Raw genomic sequence first — 24,949 nt, 5'->3', positions numbered from 1 at the left:
TCATTTTCTCATTGTACTGATTTTGTCTATGGTAGGGTTTATTTTCTTTACAGTGTCCTTTATTTTGCTGTGTTTGGGATTTTTGTTGGGAACAGTGTGGATACCACAGGGATATTTTCCTTCTCGTTAAGCAGCACTTGCCTGGTGTTTGAGGTCTTTTTCTGGTCCTTACCCCACCCCTCCAGTGAGTAGACTGGGGGTGCACAAGAAGATGGGAGGGGACACAACCAGGACAGGCCACCCTGACTAATCAGAGAGATGTCCCATGCCATGTGACATCATGCTCAGCAATAAATCTGGGGGAAAAAAATGGAAGTGGAGGACATCAGGAGCAATATAGTTTGTCTTCCCACATCCCTTTTGCCACATGTGATGGATCCCTGCTTTCCTGGCAACGGCTGAACACCTGATTGCCCATGGGAAATGGTGAATTAATTGCCTTCCCTTCCTTTGCTTGTGTGAGCAGCTTTTGCTTTTTCTATTAAAATGTCTTTATGAGTTTTCTCACTTTTATCCTTCCCTTTCTCACCCTTATCCCACAGGAGAGGGAGTGACGGAGCAGCTGTGTGGTGCTTACTCTCTGCCAGGTTTAAGCCAGAAAATTTATGCTTTTTTTTCTCTTCCCTCACAGAAAGTTATTTTTGATAAAGTTACTCTTTTTGCATATCAAGAACCAGATGATCTGTGCATTCTTATCAGCAGATTTCTTCAAATCACTTACAGGGAGGAGAACACCATAAAAGATCAAAAAATGTGATAGATATATCAATATGTGATAGACTCTCCTTACAATTCTTGGGTTACAAAGTCATGAGAAAAATCTGAATCTCCCATCTTCTGTTAATACCAATGTCTAAAAGCTGGCTAAGAAATAAAGCCATAAAGATACAGTTTTTTTATGTGTACAAGAGTACACATAAAACAATATATTCAGACACTTTCTGCACAACAAAATTCTAGAATTTGTCAATATAGGAAATGGTGACCATCTGTTATCAAAATCACTCCAGGGGAAGCAAATCCATTTCCATCCAATGCATACCATGACTTAACTAGTTGATAAAGAATTACTATTTTATCCAATCTGCCTTGATATTTTTACAGGGTGGCATCCAGCTTCTAACTTCTGAGAAGTTTATGTCAGACTGGATCTCTGCCATATTGCTACAAACATCAGTTGCTGCACCTGGCAAGAAAAAAATGTATTGACCCAGTGCTACTGTCAGCATGGAAGAAGCAATGCTGAACATTTTAAATGTCTTATTTTCATTTATATCTTGCTTTACAGTAAAGCAAGCAATTACAAGAAGTTTAGAATTTTAGACAAACAGGAGGAAGGTTACTTGAGGTTCCACATCAATTTATTAGGATCCAATGGATCAAGGTGATTCTTAGAAGACTGTAAAGGTCACATAAATTAAATGGTAATACATCCCATTGAATGCTTTTTATTCTTATGACTCATTGTGTTCACTTTTCCAATTTCCATCCAGTGTCACTCACAAGTTACTTGCTCTAGCCCATATTTTGAAAATAGATTTTCATTGGCATGTTGACAACTATCCTTTCTTTTCTCCACAGCTTCTTTTTATCTCTGGTGGTTCTTTTACTCCTCTTCCAAATACCTATTTGAGAAAGGCAGACGAGCATAAGAATCTAATGTTGGGGACAGTGTTATCCTTACGTTACTACAAGAATGTCAAGGATTTGTTCTCAGTTTCAGCAACAAAAAGCTATCTACTTCAGTGACTGAAGTGTACTTGCTAAAGATATTCACTGATGCTACTAAAGGAAAATGTGATAAGTAATTAAAGTGTATATTATGATTTTCAAAGAAACTATGGGGTTTTTTTCCTCAGTGTTGAGAAGCACAGAACTACAATATTATGAAATATATATACATACACATTAGCAAAGCTTAGTGAAAATGTCAAGCAATGATTTCTTCCTTCTTCTCAAAACATTGTTTTAGAGTAAAACAGATATCTCTCCTCTAATAACTGTTATATGAATGAGGATTGAAGAACTCAAGTGTAATTTCTTCCAATGCCTATAAACAAACATTCTCATTTGCAATCCCTCCTTCATGTTACTCAGTGGAACTCGTTAAGACAGACAGCTCTATGACAGCGAAGAAAATAAATACCGAACCTACAAAAAGTACACCAGTTTTAAGAGAGAAAGGTGTTTAAAAAATGTCCATACACTGAATATGACAGAAAGTCACACTCACACTGTTGTAAATTTTGTGCCTTTCTGGAAACTGGTGAGGTAAGATGTTAAACACCATTGACAGACAATGAGGTCAGCAAGAAGTCATGTCACAGAGCAACCAGATCAGCAGCAGCAGCACTGCTGCTGTCATTTCTATCCTCAGTCATGACAGGTGCTGCATGTGAGTCCCTTCTGCTCTGCAACTGGACAGAAGCTTCTTCAGCGTCTCTGTGCCTTGGGGTTTTTCCAAATCCCGTTCATAACCTTTTCCAATTGAATTTCCCCTCCAAAAGCTTTATTTATGCAAATTGCTGAGGTCTGCTACAAATGCTCATCCATGCCAAGATCTGCAAGCTTTTTCCACAGTATCAACATTTGTAAAAACACCTTATTCTTTTCATTAACAAACTCTTTTAATTCATTACCTTATAGAGAACATTCTCATAAGAAAAAAGCTCCACTTCTACAGAACAATATTCTGGAAATAAATCTGTGACTGATTGTGTCATCTGGACTTCTTTGCCTTCCTCACTTAAGGGACATTCTTCACTGAGTTATTGCATAAAGATGATTTTTTTTTAGGGGACCTGGAGGGGAATAAGGAAGGAAAAATTATGTACTAGCTCAGTAAAAAGGATTCTAGAGATGAAACACAGGTATGCTAACAAAAACATGTTAGGTATGGATAGGAAAAAAGAATATGGGACAGAATAAATAAGAGTTGAGGGGCAAGATGGATAAAAAACAAGTCAGGGTTAAGAAGATACTGCATTAGGCATCTAATCAGATGTCTTTGACATCTGTACATTAATATAAAAATGAGCAAACCTAGAAAATTGCACCATTTTTTGTTTTGAAATTTCAAAACCATATAATAACCATTTTAGAGAGCTGGTGCAGTATCCCAGAGGACTGGAAGACTATGATAATATTATGTGCAGGAAAGACAAGAAGACAAAGAAGGAGTAACTTTTGAGAGAAACTGTATGGCACAAACAAAAGCTTTTGTAGTGCAAAACTGAAATAGAAAATGCAGTAAAGAATAAACTTTGTCTAAGACTGTAATTTCATTCAAAACATAGTGAAACAAACACCTCAAAAATATAAAATACATTGTGTTTTTAAATATGAATATAAAGGAATAACAGGGAAAGAAGGAGGCAAAATAGACAAAGTCAAGGCACAAAAAAGTAAAGTCAGAGATGTCTAGGATGAAATAATTCTGTAAGAGAATTAGGAAAATGTGAACAAAAGCAAGATTGAAAATTTTGATTCAATACTCATTGGAGGAGCAGTGTTTTGAAGATAAATTGAAGGAAGTTGGAGAATGCTGTCTGAGCACAGCAGCATTCTTTTTACAAATAAATGTAGGACAGGTAGCTAATACAATTTATATTGGCAGCAAGATGTTATGATCTCTGCATTAAACAGGAAAGAGTAATTAAACAACTTAGATGTGAATGGCCACCTTTTCCAATCCTGTTAGCTGAGTTACAATATGTTTTACAACCAAGAGACATAATATACTGAAGAAATCCACAAACACTTTCTAGGTGAGAAGTGATGTAAACTCCCCCTGAAGGGGATGGAACAACATTGGACAAGGTGTGCAGCTGTAAGCAAGGCAACTGCTAAGCTATGGGATGACTCAGTTATAAGACACTTAGAAAACCCAGCAACGCAGCAGCAGCACATTCACATGTTGATAAAATAAAACCAGCTCAGCAGGAGGATCAGGGATTCTCAAGGACCACACACTGTTCACTGCAATTTGCAGGTTTTCAAAGCATGGGCTTAATGAATTTACTACTGGTATAGAACATGAATTGGCTGAAGCAGCTTCAGAATAATTAGTCATTCTCTGATTAAAAGTATACATTTTCCACTCCAGTTCCTCTCTTAATTCTTCCTATGATTGAATAATTATCATGCCTGGTGGACAGAGAAAAATTACTAAATGTCAACCATCTTAATGCTTTTGAGGCAAAGATCACAGAATATGATTTAATGGCAGGCATCATCAGGATTAAAAAAAAAAAACAACCAAAACTGATATATAAGGAGGATTATTACCTATAAGAAAAATAAAGTATATCTTCTCTACACAAGCAACAATGGGAAGCGTTCTGCTAAAATAATAAATTCATTTTGAACATCACATTTTAAGAGCGGTGTGGAGAGAGGAACTCTCATGACTCTCATGGCACATGGAACAAACTGGTGCTGCTACACTATAGAAAAAAAAGCATGTGAGAGGGAAGAACAAGTTACAACTTAGAAATACGAACGACTTGGAAAGAGGTTAATCTGTTATCCGTATTTACTGAATGTGCAAGAAATAATGTTTAAAATTATTTGTAGCTGAGAAGAACAACTGAAAAAAACAAACCACAAACTCCAGCCCAGTGATTTTTTTTTTAATTTTTTTTTTGATAATCACATCTACAGACAGAACTAGCACACATTAACATAGTACAATTAATCTCTTAAGACTGTCTTGGAGATTAACTTCCTTCTCCTCCTCTCTATCCATCCTTAATCTTGTAAGTGCTATACCCAAAAGACCAACCCTGAACTTCATTTTATCTAGACTGAAAAAAGTAATAAAATGCTATTATATAATGTATACTTTGAGATATGTTTCACATCCACACAATAACTGAAGAAAGGAGAACCAAGCTTTTTGAGCCAATCTTAGTCATACTGGCCCTATTTTGTGAAATCAAAAATAATGAAGTGTTCCATTAATGCAGATTCCACATAAAATGGGTAATATGGGTAATATTTGCAGGCTGGTTTTCACAGCTGTTTAGGGATTAAACATAATTTGAAAACTAAATACTTACTCCTATTTTGTTGACTAGTATCTCACCTTATGTTTTTTTTTTTTTTTTTAGTTGTTCCTTTAGACTACTGGATTTTCAGCAATACTTCATAACCTCACTGGAAACAGGAAACAGACCACGGGCCTGAACACAAAATGGTTAATGCTTTTGTACCCACTGTGTCTTCAAGGAAAGAAAGATGGAATGATTCTAAGCATGCAGAAGAAATGCTGTCTGAAAGAGGAAAAATCCTATGAAAATGTAATCACATCGCTATTAAGAACGACCTGTCCCCAATATAACATTTGATTCTTTTAGCTATTTCAGTTGTTTCCAATCACACTAAGCTCTAATGTGACACGTCATTCAGCATTAAACATAAAATGTTATGTTTCCAAAGAGACCATGGAAAGAAGCAGAGGAAATAAATCAATATTGTTTACAGAAAACTTCTTAAAAAAAAAAAAATCAACATTTTATTAAATTGGTGAATGACTTCATCAGACTTGAAAGTTCCCAGATTTATTTTATTATATATTGCCATGTTATTTTACTTAAGTATACAATCCATATCCAGTGGACAGGGATAAACCTGAGTCAGACCAAGTTATTTCCAAACTCTGTGAGCTATTCCCCAGTCTTAGTTTTACAAATGCCTTATCTTTGTGACAGTCTCTAACAGGCCACAATATTTCCATATGCAGGATTCCGTAGAAAGACTTCCAAAAGTACAAGAAAATACAAGCACCTTGACCTGGATTGCCAAGCAAATTGTTTTCTATTTGCCATCTGTATGGCAGTTGTCTTCTGTTAAGTGGGCAGTTTTCCTTCTCTCTATTGAATGTCACTGCATGACTGATAAGAACTGTAGCATCCCATTGTGAGATGCTCTGCCCAGAGGGAGGAGCCAAGCATTCCTACCCAGATATAGTCTGGAGTTTCTGGAACACCAGCACGGATTTCTTCACTGGATTTCCCAGAGGAAAGCTACCTCTTCCACTGGATCTTCAGAAGAAGACTACACCTTTCTATAGGATCACTGCTCCAACAGAACCACACCTGGAGGGCTGCAGCCACAATTCTGATTGGACTGCTACCAACACCCTGACCAACCGGGGGTCAGGTCATATTCTGACTCTGTCAGTGTTGTTAGGGTTTAATGCATTGGTTTTTTTATCTTTTTATTTTCTTCCCTAATAAAGAACTGTTATACCTGCTCCCATATTTTTGCCTGAGAGCCCCTTAATTTAAAATTTATAGCAATTTGGAGGGAAGGGGCTTATATTTTCCATTTCAGGGGAGGCTCCTGCCTTCCTTAGCAGACACCTGTCTTTCCAAATGAAGACACACCTAAACATGGCAGTTTACATAGGTCTGTCTTCAGGCTAGAAACCCAATACTAACACACTGTAGAAAGATTTTGTTTACTTTTCACTCCTGTGTAGTGAAAAATAGGTAAAGCTGCATATCTTCAAACAACTGTACATCATATGTACCCTGGGTTATGTTTCACCTCCCAATACACAGCTGAGACATCTTGGTTCTTCTCTCCCCCATGAACATTTTTTTCTAACGCTTACACAAGCATTATGGCACAGGACCTCAAGGAAATGGAAGGCTTTTGAAGAGAATGAGCAAATCCCACCCTTCGTGTTTACAAAGAAGGAGCCCCAGAGATTATATGCAAAGCAGCCCAATTATTAGCAAAAATTCCCAAGACGAAACTGATATAGAATGCTGTTTTCAACACCTATACGCTTGTAACTGTATTCCATAATTTTTGATAATCTCAAATGATCAAGAAGACTTAAGTTTTATTTGCTATATAATGGTAATTGCAATGGCCCCTCTCTAGGCTAAATACTGATTGTTAGTTCTGTTTGAGTTCAAAAGGAAAAAAGCCCCACCAGTTATGGAATTAAAATTTAATTCAAATTTCACTAAATAATCTTAATGTCCTGCCCAAGCATCCATATAACATTTCTAGGAGCTAACAGGACTACAGACTAAGCAGAGTGGATATGGTCTGGGGGTGGTGGTGGCTGTATTCTTTAATTATAATATATTGAATGGACAAAAAACAGCCTAAAGCTCTTCAGCAATTCTGAAGCCTTTGCTGTTTTGCAAACAACCAGGCAGTGCACAAATAGATAAGAGGTCTATGCCTATGCACAAACACTGCTGCAGCCCAATAAGCCCCATTACTTCACAGACCTATTAGTAGCAAATAACTAAGACATGATAAAACTAGACTTTTCTTTATCGTTAATTAAATCTTCATAAATAATAGCCTTTATACACCGAAAATTATCTAGGAATTCTAGCTGTACATCGTGAATACCCTTAAGAGCATTGAATATTTCTAAAAACACTGAATACACCATAAAATCAATGTTTAAAAACTAGCAGAAGGCTGAAGAAACACTAGAAAAAATATATTTGTAAGCATATGCAAAGTATCATAGTGTCTCCAAGAATAAGCTGCATGTGTGTGTTGATATCTAGAGATAGTGTTTTATTATGGATATATGTAAAAGGACTTATCATATGATTGTTGATGTCTGAACAATTTCTTAATTTTTCCCCTTGCTACTGTGCCATATGGCCTCTTACATGGTTTCAGGGCATTGCTGCACCAATTAGGTCTCTTCAAGTTTAACCAATTTTTGTGGATCCTGGTGATACAGTCCACAAAGGGCATACCTGGAAGAAGTATGACAGTACTTAGCAGCCCACTACAACAGAAGTTTTGTATGCCTGAATTAAAATATTTTGATGCTAAAAAAAGAAGTGTTCTATGTTTTAGCTACATAATAAAGTTTCTCACACAGGACTTCAGACTCCATTTAGCCTGCCACAATAAACCTTTTGCTCACAAACACCAATTGTTTTGAAGCACCCAATTGTTGATTGCATTTCAAAGCATTCAGTTGTTAATTTGCTATATTACATCACACAGATGAAAGATAAACATCTGTGATTGACAGGAAATGTGAAGTGAGAAACAATGAACATAAGAAGTATGTCCTAGGCAAAGAACATGACACATAAAAGAAACTTTAAAATACCAGTACCCACACATCACAGAAAGAAAACCAGTGATCAAGAACTGAATAAGAGCTGGGCCACATTGGAATAAAAGTAACATTACAAAAACATTGCTTATAATTTTGGAAATTGTATGAACCGAAACACATAAAGGATAATGCAGCAATCATCAAAATTCTAGAAGTAAAATATTTGTATTAAAAAGGTTTGTAATTTGATTTCCCTAATAATTTTGTATTAAAGTCTTATGTGGAAGATTTAATAATTCTAAAATACTTGGCAGTGTTTGACTTACCAGTGTATTTCAGTGAGTATTTCAGTGAGGCAACTTATTAGTATTCTATTAAATATATAATTCCCTATATTGCTTTGGAAGTGAAAATTTCTGCTCAATGTACCCTGAAGCAAAAGTGCAATTGAGCACTTCCTAGGCAATAAGAATGTTCAGCTCATTGAAAGTTCTCATTTTGCACTTCTCTTCCAGGACAAGCTCTAATCATGTGAGTTCTCTATAAAATTTAATCATTCCAACTGTCCTCTTCATTTCAATACTAAAGCAGGCTGCTCATTGTGGTCCTTAAGTCAATTAAATCAACTTCCTGACAAATACTTATTGGACATCATTGAAAGGCTATGAAAAAAGTCACTGCCTCCTAAGAATTATGTGAGCAATTAAAATTACCCTTTTATTAAGATGAAGGTGGAAACCAATGAAGTGTTGGAAAAATTATAAGTTCTGAACATAATACTACTAAGCACTAGCTGAGACAAATATGTAAGGTTGGTGGTTAACAGGGAGTTAGGAAAAGTCAACCTCAGAAATACGGAGCTGTTTTATTATTGTTTTCAGCTAGAAAATTAGTCTCAGAACAAGGCACAGCTTTGTTTAAGGATGAAGTTGCCCAAAGCACAAGTGTGTACATATCTGGACAGAATAAAAAAAAAAAAAATATGCTGAACTTTGTATATCTGATCAAATCCTGTCAACATATTGGAAATTAAACACAAGCTTAAAGAATTTTTGAACTGCTAGGCTCTCCTCGGCACAGAAGCACATGAGTTTATCAACATAACTTGGCCTCAAACTTCTGTGATTTTCTGCATACAAACTCCAGGTTTGAAATATATAGTAGGAGGTGTCTTTCAGTCCTTCCTGGAGGCAAACTCCTTCCCTGTTATTGCAAAGAGGGCACCAGAAATCCACTGACAATGAGGAGCTTCTGCAGTGCTGTCCAGCCCTGAGTCTCCTGGTTCCTCACATGCATGACTCTTCCGCCTGAACGAGCCCCAGTACTTCAAGCGTGGCCTAATTGACAAGAGCACCTGACCGTTGCTGTTAACCAAAATGCCTTTCAAGAAGTACCAAAACACACAGAAAGAGGAAGATTAATTCTTACTTAATCTCCTGCAGGATTTTTTTCTAATGAGTGGCAAGACAAACTAATGAGGTCTTTTCAAAGCGCAAAATCTGTGAAGTCCTTGTGGATAGCAATGTGGACTAACAAAAAAAAAAGCAGGAGAGTGGATCATTGTCACCATTCCTTTCCCATGTAAATCAGTTGTCACAAACACCTAAGGAGCTAGAAAAGAGCTGTAGGCTGGTCTAAAACTATCATAAAGACTTCTGGAAAATCTGGACATAAAGGTGTTTTTTTCCTTAGCTTGAGGAGAACGTAATTGAATGCTGTTAGAGAGACACTTCTAGAGAAAAAAGAGTTTAGTTTCTCTGAAAATGTTTCTATCCTGCACAAGACACTGTGAGGCTATTAAAAATTATGGTAAAATCAAGGAAAAATAAGGTTTAAAATTTCTTAAGGCTGAAAATTTCTGTCACATTTTTAAGGAACTACAATTCCTTTTGCCTTTCACTTCCTGAGTTCTCTTAGCAATACTAAAAAGTGACAGCCATCCCCATGACAGTCTGTCATAGTGCTTTACATCCGAGCGGATGGGTATAAATCTATTGCAGGAAAACACATTTTTGTTTCTAAGCATGTTGATTTCATCACATAAACCCAATAAGAGGTAATTTTAATTTTTGTCTTATTTCTATATCCATACCTCAGAAAAAGTATTATTATTATTATTATTATTATTATTATTATTATTATTATTATTATTATTATTATTATTATTATTATTATTATTATTATTGAATATTTCCACACTGTAAAATGTAGGGAAGGAAAAAAGTGCATCATTTGCAGATGATACATACCTAGGCTTCTCTGTTTATCTTCACAAGAAAACAACCAAGTTTACTTAGACGAAGGTAAGTTTAACCAAATGCCAAAAATTACATATCAGCGCTACTATTAATTTTGCAGTTCTCTTTTCTATTGAAAAAGCCCTTCCCAGTTTGTCCTAAGAACTGCAATCTCCAAAGGACAAAGTCATAGCTACAAACTCATTCAGACTATTTGTGCAGGAGTCTGAAAAGATGGCACAGCTACATTGTGCATGTAATAACAGCACCCATGATTGTCAGGAACCTGCGCTTTTGTGACCTTTATGTCTTGTTTAAAATTTCTGAAGGCTTGTGGTCCCTGAAACATGTCAGTTATTTACTACTGCAGTTGTACAGCAGGATGAATTTCTTTTCTTTCACTGCCACAGCTTAGGTATGTGTTGCTTAGACTAACTGGTCGTCACACTAGATATAAATAATTTTGACAGTCAGGAGAACACACTAAATACACAGGTTCCACAGCTCAGCGATCAACCTTATCTGACAGACTAACCCCAGAAACAGTTTTAAAAAGCATTTTTTCCTTTTGATCATCTAGACAAGTTCAGTGACAGACTCTTTTCAGTCTCTCCTTTATATACAGGATCCAACAGTTGCCAGCATAAATAATGTATTTTCTTACCTAAAATTCTAACTAAATTATGCACACTGGGATTGAAAGAGCAAAATCTACTGTTCAACATGTGCCATTTGAATAAAGGGAATACAAGGAATTTTACAGCAAAAAATGAGGAGATTCTAGCATTTTTTCAAAAATGTATTCTGAAATTGTGCTATACATATTTCCAAGTTTTTCTGAAGATAATCACAAAATCATTAACTTTTCACCTCCAGAAGTTCTACAAATAGGAATAATCACTTAAATTGACCATGTTTCCTCTTCCCTCACTAACTTCAAAGAAGACATTGACAGATTGAATTATTTCATCTTTCTAATACATTTTCCTATCTACATATTCTTTTTATCCCTTAAACTGATTTTACCTCCCTCTTATCCACATAACACTGTCTGCAAATTTTCTTAATCTCATCTCTTTGGAGACTTTCTCTTTGGTGACCTATGGCATGCTGCATCATCTTTCTGTACCTGTGCTTGCTCTTTTGCTCATCTCATTCCATGTTTCAGGTGAAGCATACTGCCTGCCTTTGCTGAAGCTTTTAGAAGCAAGTACATTTTAAAAATGCCTTAAACTAAAGGTAAAAAAAAAACTGTCCAAAACATATAACAGAATTCTACTTTCCTCCTCTTTAATAATCTTTAAAATACTCTGAACTAAGTTTGTATTAAAAGTAACAGAAAGAAATTTACACTGACATGCATAAACAAATGTGCATTAATCCAGAATAAGACATTAGGAAGATAATATATTGGTAAATATCTTTCTATAAACCTTTTTAAGATTTAGTTTGTGAGGCCTTAAGCTTCACATTTTTCTGTCTGTTTTTCTATCAAAACCATGATATGTATTTAGATTTGTTGTTCTTGTAAGGGAATATACACCTGATCAACTCACTGGAATGAGCAATTGCAATTCTCTCTTAAGTCATCACTTTAATTTTGTAGTCTATCACAGGAGGCAGATATAGAGAGAATATTCAATACTTAACTGTTAAGGGAGTTTTACTGGGATGAGGAGGAAATAATCACATTATCACATACCTGTATAAAACTGTTGAAATTCTGTATCTTATTACATTATGTGTAATAATATTCTCTTCATTCTAGCTCATAGGCAAGGGAGTTTTATATGTAGCTAACCCTAATCAGAGAAATCACACAATCTCCAACCAACAAAAATGAATGCTTCTTGACCTGTTGACTGACTTATCATAGTACACTGAACTTATCACAGTGGTACCTCAGCTAGTGACTGGTTATTAAAAATCACATTCTAGTGACTAACATTTTAGTATTTGCCATATAATTGATAGAAAATATATCTTGAATTTTTATCCTTCTAATATTATTTTCTGTAAAAATACAGGAACAATACAGTACATAGTAATGGTAATGTTTACAGAAAGTAATGGAATCATCTGACATGAAAAGAACAGGTGGGATCTTAAAACAGTGTTCTCATTTGGTACTAATTTTGATTGATAGTATTTTCTTCTTCAGCTGGGAGGATATTATAATAACTCACAGAGTAATAACCTGACATCTATTTTTAATAACTACAGCATATTTGGATGTTTCTTAAATAAGACTATAATTTCTTTTTTTTTTTTTTTTTAGAATTAAAAACATCCTTACTTTTGAGAACCTCCCCACCTTAAGTAAAACCAGGACAGACACCTCAATTCTCTTTCCAGCTTTTTAAGGAGAATAGTATATTTCCATCTAGAAACTTTCATCAGACTGGAAGTTGGAGCTAAGTAAGCAAATATGGACTAATGTATAGAAAATTTCTTCAGAAACTGAGCACGAATGTGATCTTTACTGATCGCAGATACCTACAAGCATTATCTTTAAAGCCTCCCCGTATTAAGCCAGTATTTATTTAGCACAGAACGAAAACTACTCATTTTTCTGAATCCCAATGAAAATACCAGAAAAATATACAGCATTCCTGTGCTGTTTTTGCTCCTTTTTTTTGGATGCAGGCTGGTATGAATTCTCCCAAGCCAAAACAAGAAAATAAAATGAAACACAAGAATGCTATCACAGACCCTGGCTTTCTGTTAAATGTTATAGGATGCTGAAGTGAATATTGCCTTGAGCTAGCTAAGTATTAAAGTATTCTACAGAGATGTAATGCACTGCTAGAATAAAAATATATTGACAATTGCCTTGAACCAGTTAAGTATGCTACAGAGATCTAATGCAGCAGACTAAAAATCTATTTCTATGTGCTAATGACAGTCAATTTTTGTGAGATTTCTCAAATCGATACTTATAGGTTCTTAAAAAGGAAGAAAACTGAAAACCAGAGATAGTTTTGTCCTATACATGAATTAGTTTGTTATTTTACAGTCACTATTAAAATTCATGCATATATATATCACCAAAGCAAGGTACATTTTTGCTAAGCTTAGAAAATACGTGCTGAAAAGACTACCTCTTTGTTGCATATAATTATGTTCTTGCCACGAGATGGCACCAAAAGATTAAAAATATCTGCATTCCTTAGGCTCCCATCTGAAAAAAGGAACACTTTTCAGGGAATTGCACAAGAAATGTCTTCATATTTGACTTTCAATTTGGTTAGCAAGTTATGAATATCATTCTGCTTACTTAGACAACCTACCAAAATGTGGAGACTTACTATAGAGTTAAAGGAGAAAAAAATTGTTATACTAAAGCTTAGGTTTCCTACAAATTGCAAAGAACTTGCTGTGGACATTTAGAATTATATATATTTCCCCTATAGGACAGGGAAGTAAAACCATATCTAGTATATTAATAAAAACTGAACCAATACAAGAAGAAACTCCAAAAACATCAACAATGTATAATTTCCCTTGAAAATTTATGAAACTTCGTTTATGCATTATGAATTGTTCCTTTACTCTGCTCAATTATACCTCCCAAATGCAATTAAAAAAAAAAGTTTATCTCAAATTTTTTGAGCTCTTTAAAAAGTTGTGTGATATATAACATGAAAAGTGAAGAAACTTTCTACCTTGTAGAATACCATATTGTCAAATGAATGCTTTTCTATTCCCACAGCAAAACCTCATCCTGTATGAAGGGCATAACTGTGTGACATGAACAGCTTGGAGTGGACTAACTGCACCAAACCAAACCAAAACAGACCTCATAGTCCCATGTAGGATAAAAAAATTCAAGCCATAATCACTTCACTGGCAATTATTTTATGTAACACGTGTCTATTAAAATTCCAGCAAAACTACTATTAAAAAGCAGTTCATAACCTCCAAAGAGAAAGAAAGCAAGCATCTCAGAAAAAAGAACTACAAATTCCACAGCTAATTTCAAATCACTATAGCTTTTTCCCTTTAAAGAAAAATTTTAATATTGTAAAAGAAATATATTTGTGTCAGTATTGTCCTGATCTTCATCACCAGTATTTCTGATTGAAACGTATTAAGCAACCTTCAAACATTTTTTTCCGCACATCACTTCATTTTAGCTCATATATTTTAAAGTACTAATGGATTAAGCTTGAGAAGTCAGTACTTGATTAAACATTAGAATCATTGAGCTGATCTCTGTTTACTTAGATAGAATTGAATACCTTAAAGTATACTTTGTTTTGTTGTCATCATGCCATTATGACATCATACTTTTTTCATTTAATCTTCCTCATAACTAATATCCCAGTTTGAATCCACTGTAATGATAACTAAATAGCTTCTAAACTTCTCCAGGAATTGATCTTTTAGTGCCAGGGCATCAAGATTTTTTTTTGTGGTATTCTTTTTTTTCTGAGAAAAGGAAGATTTTAATATAGTAGAAGTAGAAATGGACTCCAACCAGCATACCCAGATTAACAAGGAACCAGTCACATCACTAAAATGACCCGATAGTCATGGGTACCTCTAAGGCAAAACCACCTGGGTGCTTTTCCAGAGATTCAGTAGGAACCATGTAACTGGCAGCTGTGGGACTGATCCACATAGGCTGCTTTTATCCCATTAGCCCTGACTTTCACAGCCTGTCCAAGTGGCAAAACAACCTCAGACCCCACATGCACGAGCACTTTCTGGTTGGATCTTGACGGCTGCAGCCATGGAGAAAGGAAATGGCAGGTATTTTCTCTCCTGCGTGTACATAACCTGAAATTTAACAAGAACTCACTGCTCTGTTAACACAGGGGATCTGGTCTTGTAATTTAGGAGGCTGAACTACTTTGAGCTTTACCACTGGTTTGTAACTCCAGCTAAGTGGTTGTTGCTAGAAGTAAAAGCTAATTTCTAAGTTCTGTTCTAAAGCACAATATATAGCAAATACCATTTAAATCCCTGAAAGCAGCAAAATGTATTTATACTGGTATTAAAAAAAAAAAGGCAACTTCTGATTTCATAGCTCAAATAATTGGTTTCTCCTTCTTTGTCACAATATTTTAGGCATCCAGTTTAGACTATCTCAAGCCTAGTGACCTTTTTTGACTCACATTATAGATTTGCCAATTCTCTAGAAGATTTATGTTCATCAAAACTTTAATGGGATTATTAATATAATGCACTATGTCTTAGTTCTTTCTTTTCCTTTCCTACTTCTCATTATTTTGGCTTCAAATAAAAAACTGGAGAAAACCAACCACAGTTAGGACATATTCACTAATAGCACATGTGTTTCTGAGGGATTCAGATGCTTTGTTAATCAAGGATGGAAAGAATAAATGTATGATTTTGTCTTAATTTTCCATCCTGTACAAGTATTCCACATATGTGCTTAAATTTTAGAGAAGAGATCAGTTTATTCTGGTGATTAGAATGATTAAAGACTCTCTAAATAGTATAAACTAATAAACAAACAAAAAATGAATACATTTCTTCCTTAAGAAATTAATTAGACTAATCAGGATACTTTTTCCTTTGAAACCACTTAAGAAGGGAAATTTGAAGGAATACTATAAGCAATTTTATAAAATAGTACTATTAGAGAGGAAAATCCATCTCTCTCTCTCTGTTCACATTCCATTCTGTTGTGACTACTAGAAAACAAAGTAGTTCCAGTAACACACAGCACAATTGCTTTTAAGTTCTTAATCAGAAACTTAATAAAATGCCCCTAAGTGATGAAGAGAACCAAATGTACCTAACATGCCTGGGACTCTGTTCACCCATTTTAATCAAGATTCCAGCTTTAGTGCTATCTTCACCATGAGGACCACACTCTCACTCAAGGGAAAGAGCACATCTCAGCATGCTAATGTCAGTAAATAATCTTTATCCAACAGAGGGGGGAAAAAAATCACACTTCCTAAAATGGTTCTCACGATAGTGAGATCCCACTCTTTTATTGACACTAGAAATTTCTGCCAAAAGACTGTGGAAACTATCCCTAAGAGAAGATTTATAAGACTATTTTTTAAAGACTATAATATTTAAAACTTGGCCATGAGAAGTGGAAAGCAGAAGTATATTTAGGGAACTTAAATGTAATATGCTTAAGTAGATATTAAAATATATTTCATGCCATAATGAAATGTCTAACTTCTGCAGTCTCAGAAGCAAGGAAATTTTTTGATTTGGCTGCAAAGTAATTAGGTGTACCCCATTAACACATTCATAAATTGAGGTCTACACTATTACTTACTGCTTAATACAAGAATATTCTGATTAACAGTGCTTTTATTTTTTAGCAGAAAGTCAAGAGAGCAGGGTAGCAGCTCTCCATAGCTTATGCCACAGAATCAAACTTATAATGCATGCAAAAATAATATAGCATGAAGCGGTATTGACATGTAGAAACCGTGTCCCATATTAAATAAAAAAACCCAAAAATTAGAAGGTATCTGTACTTTTAATGAAATTATGATCTATAGCATGAGGTAAACTTTTTGTAAAAGATTATTTGCATAATTTGTTACTAAAATTTATTTTTACGGGTGGAAAGGAAGTAAGAACTGAAATATTGTCATTCTCTTGCTTCAATTCATCATGTTTGGTGATTTTTTGTGTTAAATCTATTCAGTTGGGTCTTTTTTCTTTCTGTGCTTTCTATTTTTCTTGGGTTTCGTTTTGCAATTATTTCTAAAAAACTATCCAGATCATCTTCTGAATAATCTCAACATTAAAAAAAATGAACAAGCAAATATACACCCAACATAAGAATTAAATCTTATCAATCTAATTTGCCCGTGTAAACTTTTAGTAGATTTATTACCTATAATTTTAATGGCTTATAGAATCAATGACATTTTATCATAGAGTCATAGGAAGGGTGGGGTTAGTAGGGACCTGAAAGATCGTCAACATCATGTAGTTCCAAGCCCCTCCTACCATGAGCTGAGATGCCACCCACTAGTGTGGATAGGGTATCTACAGCTTCCCTGGACATCCTGTTCCAGTGCCTCACTACGCTGCAAGTAAAGAATTTATTCCTAATATCTGATCTAAATCTCTACTTTTAACTAATTTTCTGGTGACACAGAGGTAAAATGGATGTTCATTTCTGGTTCCCGGTTCCATACACCATGGAAAAGGCATCAGGGAAATGACAGGTCACTACTTCAAAGAGAAAGGAATTGATACATTTATGGGATAATTTTTCTTGGAATTCTTAGAATCAGAATAAACCTAATCACCCTCCCTCTATTATCAATATTAACTCCAAATAATTACACATACTTTGGGTTCTTGTATATTTTCTCACTCACATTTAAAATCACAGATTTAGTCCATGTATTTTGTCTTTTGTGTAAGATATGAAATGTTTGAAACTCTCTTGATTAAGGCTGTGATACTTAGAGGAACTATTGACAGAATGCACAGCTTCTAAGTTTTCTAGACACAGGTATAGCTCTGTTTTATTTGGGTTTACTATTAGGAGAGTATGACAATTAGTAAGATAATTTTTGCATGTATTAAACATGGAAATTGTGGTAGATGCATGCACTAAAAAGTTCAGTTCTATATATTTATTTTATGTTAGTTTGGGGGACAAAAATTACAGTCCTCTACGACACTGCATTTTGAGTCTTGTCAATAATGCTGCAAATTACATTGGTATACATCCTTCATGTTCATAAAATCTGGGTATTGTAGCACTGCAGAGTTCATGAGGATTGTAGCCATCTTTAAGGATCATGTTCTGGTCTGGATAAGTGGTGGCATATTGTGTTCTTTATGTTGTAATGCAAAATATTGCACTAGGGTGATACAATAAATGCAACCTGTAATGTGGTAGGTGATGGAATATTAACAGTAAAATATACATGTACATACATTCATATGTATGATACCATATATAGTTCTTCAGGAGAAAATATTTGAAGAAGGTTTTTTTGTTTTCTAAGAAAACAGAAGAGTACAGTTGTAGTTTTGAAGCAACAGAATTCTGGAAACATCTACTTCAAGTAATTTTTTGAATCATTACCTTTACATAAACACACATGAACTCTTCATTACATGATTCCCTACTGTTTTAAATATAGTTCAGCATTCACTTTAGTTAAAATTAAGAGATGCCATAATAAGCTACAAATAAAAACATCATGTGAAGAATGACATACATGTGGGAATAATATTAAAAAGGACACCTCCCATGTTGCTTCTCATTATATCCAATTAACTTCCTAAATCTTTGAATTTCCCTGATGCAGCCTGTTGGTACAAGGTACATACTTCCAGATAGCAGCCTTGCGTTTGTATCCCAGAGCAGATGCCCTGTGACAAGCTAGGAAGTACCTCTGAGATGCTACTAGAGCTTTATGCCTCCTGCTGGACACACTTCTTTAACAAAAAAATGATAAACATGATCTATTTTATCGAAGTTAATAAAGACAAGAAACAGCAGTGGGACTTGCAGAAAAAGTCAAGTAATAAAAGGCTGAATTAAATTAAGAAAGAAATTTTACAGTATTTTGCTTCCTAGAATGCAAGCCCTGTTTAAGATAAAGGTTGTCCCTGTTTTACCTCTACTGTAAACACATATACACATTTGAGGTAATTTTCTCTGACATTATATAATCAGGAAGACTGCATGTAAAAAGAAATATGTATGAGGCTTTAACTGGCATTTTTTTGCCAGATCGCCCACATATGAAAAAATAGACTGATAGGCCAGTGGAGAGAATATATAAGCTCAATAGCCTTTGGTTGGGGGGTGTTCTGGCTTCCCTCCAGATGAAAAAAAAAGTGTTCAGGTTCAGCTGATGCCTTTTTAGTTTTTTGTTTGTTTTGTTTTGTTTTGTTTTTCTGTGTGCAGTAATGCTGTCTGGTCACGATAATATACACAGCTCCCAGAGATGACAATTTTTTTTCTATTGCTCTCTTGTAGAGCCATTAACCCATAGAAACAGGCATGTTTGGGAAGTCATCATGCCAATGATTCAGAGCTGAAGACATGTAAATCCAGGGAGCAAAACACAAGCAACTTTTGCTATAGGAGTTCCTCTTGGCCTAAAGAGAGATTTGGAGAACATTTAGAGCTCAGAATACCATTGCTGCTTCTTTTATTTCTTTTTGCTTTTAAGGTTTTTCAGAAGTTAGACAATAGAGGAATTATGTTTTTTTCTCAAAAGGCAAGTGTTCACATTAGCAGATTTGAAAGTCCAGGATGTGCAGCATGTGTGCTTTTCAATCACCTAATGTTTCAGTGAACTGCACCTTTAGTTTCTATGAGCTTTCATTGATAGTTACATACTATTCAGAGCAAATGAAAGTGTGCTATGATATGGCATCCTTATGTGCAGTGAAGTCACCCTTCATAATGTTTTACTCAGGCATATTTAAACTGCTCATGAGAAGATGGTTTTCACTTTTCGAATTTCAGTTTTTCCTCCTTTGCAAAAACCAATGTTAATAATGTCAAATAGTATACTAGTAAAAAGCCCATAGCAAATTCAGTGGTAATACAGAACGAATATTCATGTGGTTCACTGAAGTCACTCACAAAATGTTCCTTACACCCTTATATTCTGCCCAAATAATCAGTGGTGTTCTTCTGTTTCTGTCAGTCACAAAATGAATAATAATGTCAAAGAATTAGCAGTAGAGCAAGTTTTTTTCAAATCTGTGAAGGACATTTTATGAACACCTTGGTGTTCACAAACATGATTTTAGGTGACAATAATGAATAAATTAAAAATAATATCATAACCCCATATTCACCCCATTACTACTATTCAACAATAGCTCAACCTTCCTTTGACCCCCTGTATCAGTGCTGCAACCTAGTGGTACGAAATTATACTCCTTTTCAACCAGCCTGTAAGTGTGGTTAGCAGACCTAAAAAAAAAAAATCACTTGCACAGAATTATCCAGATGAGACAGGCTCTATTGCATTCATTTCTTTCCTTGGGAAATCACGTTGAGATCAGGAAATTACTCTCTCAGAATCAGAGGCAGATATTATCTTCAAATTAACATTTTCTGACTTTTACATTTAATTATTCAACAAGGAAAAAAAAACTTACATCACTTAGCTGAAATTTGTATACTGCTTTGTACATCTACATGTGTATTTTTTTAATCACTCTCTACATTTAATTAATTCTATGCTCATTTTCCTTCATCTATAACATTATTTTTCTGCATTTTTTAAATACTGCTAAGCACAGAAAAGAACAGTAGACACAGTGTCTACTGTGAGCACATTTCAGTATTTCATCATTCTTCACAGACTCTTTGTCTATTGAGAACATGCAAGTGTGAAGTTTTAGTGTATCTATATTCATTTATTCTATTGCAAAGCCAAAAAGATAATTTAGGAATATATAAGATTCTACATACAGTCTTTTTAAGTTGTATTTTGCTATTTTCTTTCCCACAAACTGTTTAAAGTATCATAAATATAAATGGTTGGCAAAGCAAGTAGCCAAGACTTATTTTCCAATGCTACTCAAAGTAACTAGAAAATCAAATAATCAGGATCAATTTTCAGCTTAAATATATGTATTATAATCAGTACTCTTCAGACATTTCAGTGTTCCTCTTTAAGAGCACATCATTGTCTTGACACCACACATAAAAAACACAGACATAAATCTAAATTAAAATTAACAGAAACTGCTGCAGAAATTATTACCTATTTATTCAAACTTTTATATAACAAAGTATATAAAAATATGAGCCCTCAGGCCCAAACTAGATTAAGAGTTGATAATCCAAGAAGTATTCTTCTCTTGCCATAAACCCATATTGACTGTAAATAGCTGGTTTTCAACTCTTGAGGAAGATAACCTGTTTCCTTCTTGCTTTCCTTAGTTCCCTAAGTTCCTTCTTTCTTTTCCTCCTCTAAAAGAGCATAGACTGCTATTTCATTCAGAAGGTAAGGAATTAATATAAAAGTTTGTGTAGCTGTAAAAATCTCAATAAATCTTAGTACCAGACTCGTAATATTCCTAGTAAATGCCATATGTGAAAAGGAATTAGAGATTCAGAAGTGTGTTCCAGTCTCCCACTCTCTGCCTTTCCCCTCCAGTAACATCACCATGTAAATTTAAAGCCTACTGCCTTTAAAAGAAGAAGGAAAAAAAAGAAAGAAAAAAAGCCCCACACTATTTTTTACAGACCTGCTTCCTCACACTGTGCACATACTCACACACTCACATATGCATCCACACATACATGCACAACAAGTTGTATAATTAAAAAATACCTTCAAAGCAGCAGGAGTGCTGTTGGGGTAATACAGAGGCTTTTACTGAAATGAAAGACTAAGATTATAGGCAACAGCTCCATTTGTGTGGAAGCAACAGAGATGATAGGTCCGTTTCAAAATGCTGGCTGCTATTTGTCACTGATTGCACGTGTAGATGCATTCTCCTAAGCTGAAGGGCTGTTAGATTTTTTACAGCTGCAACTAGTATCATGTACAGTATGAGCCTATTGAAAATTTCTTATGCAGCTGACAATGCCATCAATAGTTAGTAGTTGGGAGCATGGATTTAGATTTGTATTGGGCTGAATTAATTTAACACCACATCAAATATGGATTTTATTGCAGCATTGACAATAAATGCTCACACAGGTGCAGACTGAATTTTTCCTCCCTCCACCTTTTCCCTTCTAACCCCTGTTTTTTCCTTCTCCCTCCACTTCCCCTTTACTGAAATGTCAAACCAGGCAATTTTATCCCCATCTGTGCATATAGCTCTGTACAGATATTTGAAATATTGCTTGTATCCACTTTGCTATCCCTCTCCACAGGGATTTCCTTCATAAGAAGCATTTTCTGTGAGTGTAGGTAATTATTCTGAAATTCAATCCAGGGCAGAATGATTAACAGTGAAAGGTGCAACAGACTTGCACAGGTATACAGAAAGTGAGGGCACATATGTATATGTTTCATGCTATGCTCATAACTGTTACACTATGAAACATTGTGCTTTTTTCAATGCAATTAGACTTGTCCCCCCATACTGAATTTTCAAGAACTGACTATAGGTGGAAACTGCTGCTCAAAGGACAGCTTACTAGGAGGAAAAAAAATATAAAATGCTTAGTGTTTCAATCCTGAATGCATACGATAATATCAGTTTACTTTGAGGAGAGAATGCACAGCAGTTATTTCCTATCCCTTGTCTCATTACTCCTGACGCATATTTATAAAATGCAGAAAGTTGCATACAGTAGAACAAATATAGGAATCAAATTAAACAACATACTGCTCTAATATAATAACTGTAATAATATCAACAGAAAGAAAATGAGAAAGGTTCCTACCTTTTATTCTGCTGAGAAAGTGGTGTCCACCCCAACCAAACTGAAAAACGAGCTATTAGAGTCCTTTCCTTGGTCAGTTTTCTCCTGTTATTTTTTTTAAGACTGATTCTACTTGGATCTAACTGAGGCTTTTTCTCCCAGCATCACTTAACTCTGGACAGTCCGGAACCAAAGCTAAGGGGGGAGCTCTCCCTCCGACTGGCTTTCATTCAGAGCTTCTGATTTACGAGCAAAAAAAAAAAAAAAAAAAAACCACCACCAAAAACGAAGACGCACCACCGCAGACACACAGACGCGCAGCGTGCACGGACACACAGACACACACACACCTCTCACTCTCCCTCCTCGCTCGGAGGGGAGCGGGAGAGAGGCGCTGCTGCTGGAGCCGCAGCACTTACCCTGGGAAGGTTGGAGCCCGGGGAAGTGCAGGCTTCCCGAGCACACAGTGATTTGCAAGTGAATGCGGTGGGAGGGTACAGCAAACGGAAAGCTTTTTTTGTGAAAGCCTGTCGCCCTCCCTTCGCTGCCAGAATGGTTCTCTGGTTTTGAAGCCTAAGCCTCATCTGCTTAGCTCGTCGTAACAATGAATACTGAAAACACCTCCACTTTTTGTGGCGTTTTTTTCTTCATTAAATGTAACCACTTCATTATATCGCCAGTGATCTTACAGCAGTGTTTATAAAAGATATATCTATTTTAAAAAACAACATGCCGCCAAGTTAAAGGAAAACCTTTGAGGGCTGAGATGAAACCAGAGAGTAATTATTTTCTTCACTGAACGGCTTTTTTCTATTAGATTAATAATTTTTCCTCACACCTCACTATTTTGCCTTATGATTAATACAAAACAAGACAGGTTCATATAAAATTAGGGTTTTTTCACATTTCTAGAGGTTCTAAAAAAGAAAATCAGCGTCACTACTAATTCCCCATTAATATTTTTTCCCCAGTTGGTACTTGCGATGCCTGCTTTTATTTTAGTCGTCATATTTGGACTTCACATTTTGCAATGTGTTTCTTTTCATCGAGTAATCTGTGTTGGTTTCATGTTTTTAATACAGCAAATTGGACTTAGCACAATCCTCCTTGGATCATATCAAATTCAATCCTTTCATTGTGATACTGTAGAGAGTTATGTGTACATTAGTTAGAAGAGATTTAACAAATAGTCACATAAGATTAAACCAATGGATGTCAGTATTGCTCTATTTAAGAAGTGTCAGAAGAGGCTTTCTCTGGTTGCAAAAAAAAGTCTTCAAAAAAAAAGAAAAAACCCAAATTATCTTAAAACAGGAGTTAAAAAATGTGTTTGGGAGTGAGGAAGAAAGTAACAATGAAAACTATTTCACTATTAGGAAATCTAATACAGAAATTTGTAGCTCACTGGGTGTTGTGAGGCTACTCAGTTTTAACCATTCTGCTTGTCCTTAGCTGCTTTCAGGAGAAAAGACAGTTAAAAAAAAAGAGGCAAGATCCTTACCATAACTTACCATCATTTCATAATGTAACCACCTGCTGTTGCTTCCCCTTATTTGTAATCATCAGTAGGAACAGAAGTGACCCATCACCTAAGCACAACCTTTTGTCAGATAAGCAAGTCAGCATTTCAGGAATATACTATACTAGCATGTGAAGATATCGTCTGGAGATAGAAACAAGGAAAGCAGCAAAATGCCAAGTTGTGGGGGCAGAGGGAATCTCTTTTTACTGCCATATATGAAATTATTTTGTTTTGAAAAATTCATCTACCCTGACAGATTTTTAATCTTTCAAGGAAAGCAATTAAATTTATTGGCTTTCGTTGCACTTGGGCTCATAAGTACACAGTGCCATGTATAAAACCTCTGTAGAAAAAAACAAAATATTCTTTCTATTTCCCTTTCCCATTCTTTTGTCAATATAAAAATCAGAACTACCATGTGCCCCTCTGCTCCGGGTTTCCAAAGACGTTCGTTCTTAGATCCTCATCTTCTCCTTTCCTGTCAAAGGACTAACTCAAGTCTCCTAGTCTCTACCACAATATGTAAAAATACATTCACAGTTCCCATTAATCCATGTGGAACTGGCAATATTATTGAGGCACCCGTGCTGTTTTCCAAGTTTACACATTTATTTGTGCCAAACTGGAAGCACAAGATTCTTTTATTTTAAGCAAATCCTCTCGTATCAATCTGAAGGTAAAGTTCATGGAACTTCCTTTTCGGACTGTACCAACTGTGCTTCTGTCTCCTAACATATTAGATTTAGGCTTTGATCCCATAGCAGAATGCTAAGGATTATGTTTGAATAAAAGTTACACTTTCAATTTAATAA

At 35.2% G+C, this 24,949-nt stretch overlaps 1 protein-coding gene across 5 annotated transcripts in view; it reads right to left on the bottom strand.

The window, feature by feature from the left end:
- The window catches only part of LOC115915613 (cadherin-10), a 93,598-nt gene extending 70,516 nt beyond the window's left edge, over positions 1-23,082 (bottom strand). Inside the window, exons 1-2 of one of the 5 annotated variants that reach the window (XM_030969162.1) lie at positions 23,035-23,060; positions 2,640-2,801 (exon numbers count right to left, since the gene is read on the bottom strand). The gene's annotated coding sequence lies outside the window, so the exon portion shown is untranslated. Of the gene's footprint in view, positions 1-2,639; positions 3,028-21,569; positions 21,597-22,636 lie in introns of those variants that run through there. The other 4 variants (XM_030969173.1, XM_030969144.1, XM_030969136.1 and 1 more) reach the window with 4 other exon arrangements.
- Between the last annotated feature and the right edge of the window lie 1,867 nt (positions 23,083-24,949).

This window comes from Camarhynchus parvulus, chromosome 2 (genome assembly GCF_901933205.1).
Source record: "Camarhynchus parvulus chromosome 2, STF_HiC, whole genome shotgun sequence".
Classification (NCBI taxonomy): Eukaryota; Metazoa; Chordata; class Aves; order Passeriformes; family Thraupidae; genus Camarhynchus; species Camarhynchus parvulus.
Note: the sequence above shows the minus strand (reverse complement) of the source record. Positions and strands in the feature narration are given on the sequence as shown.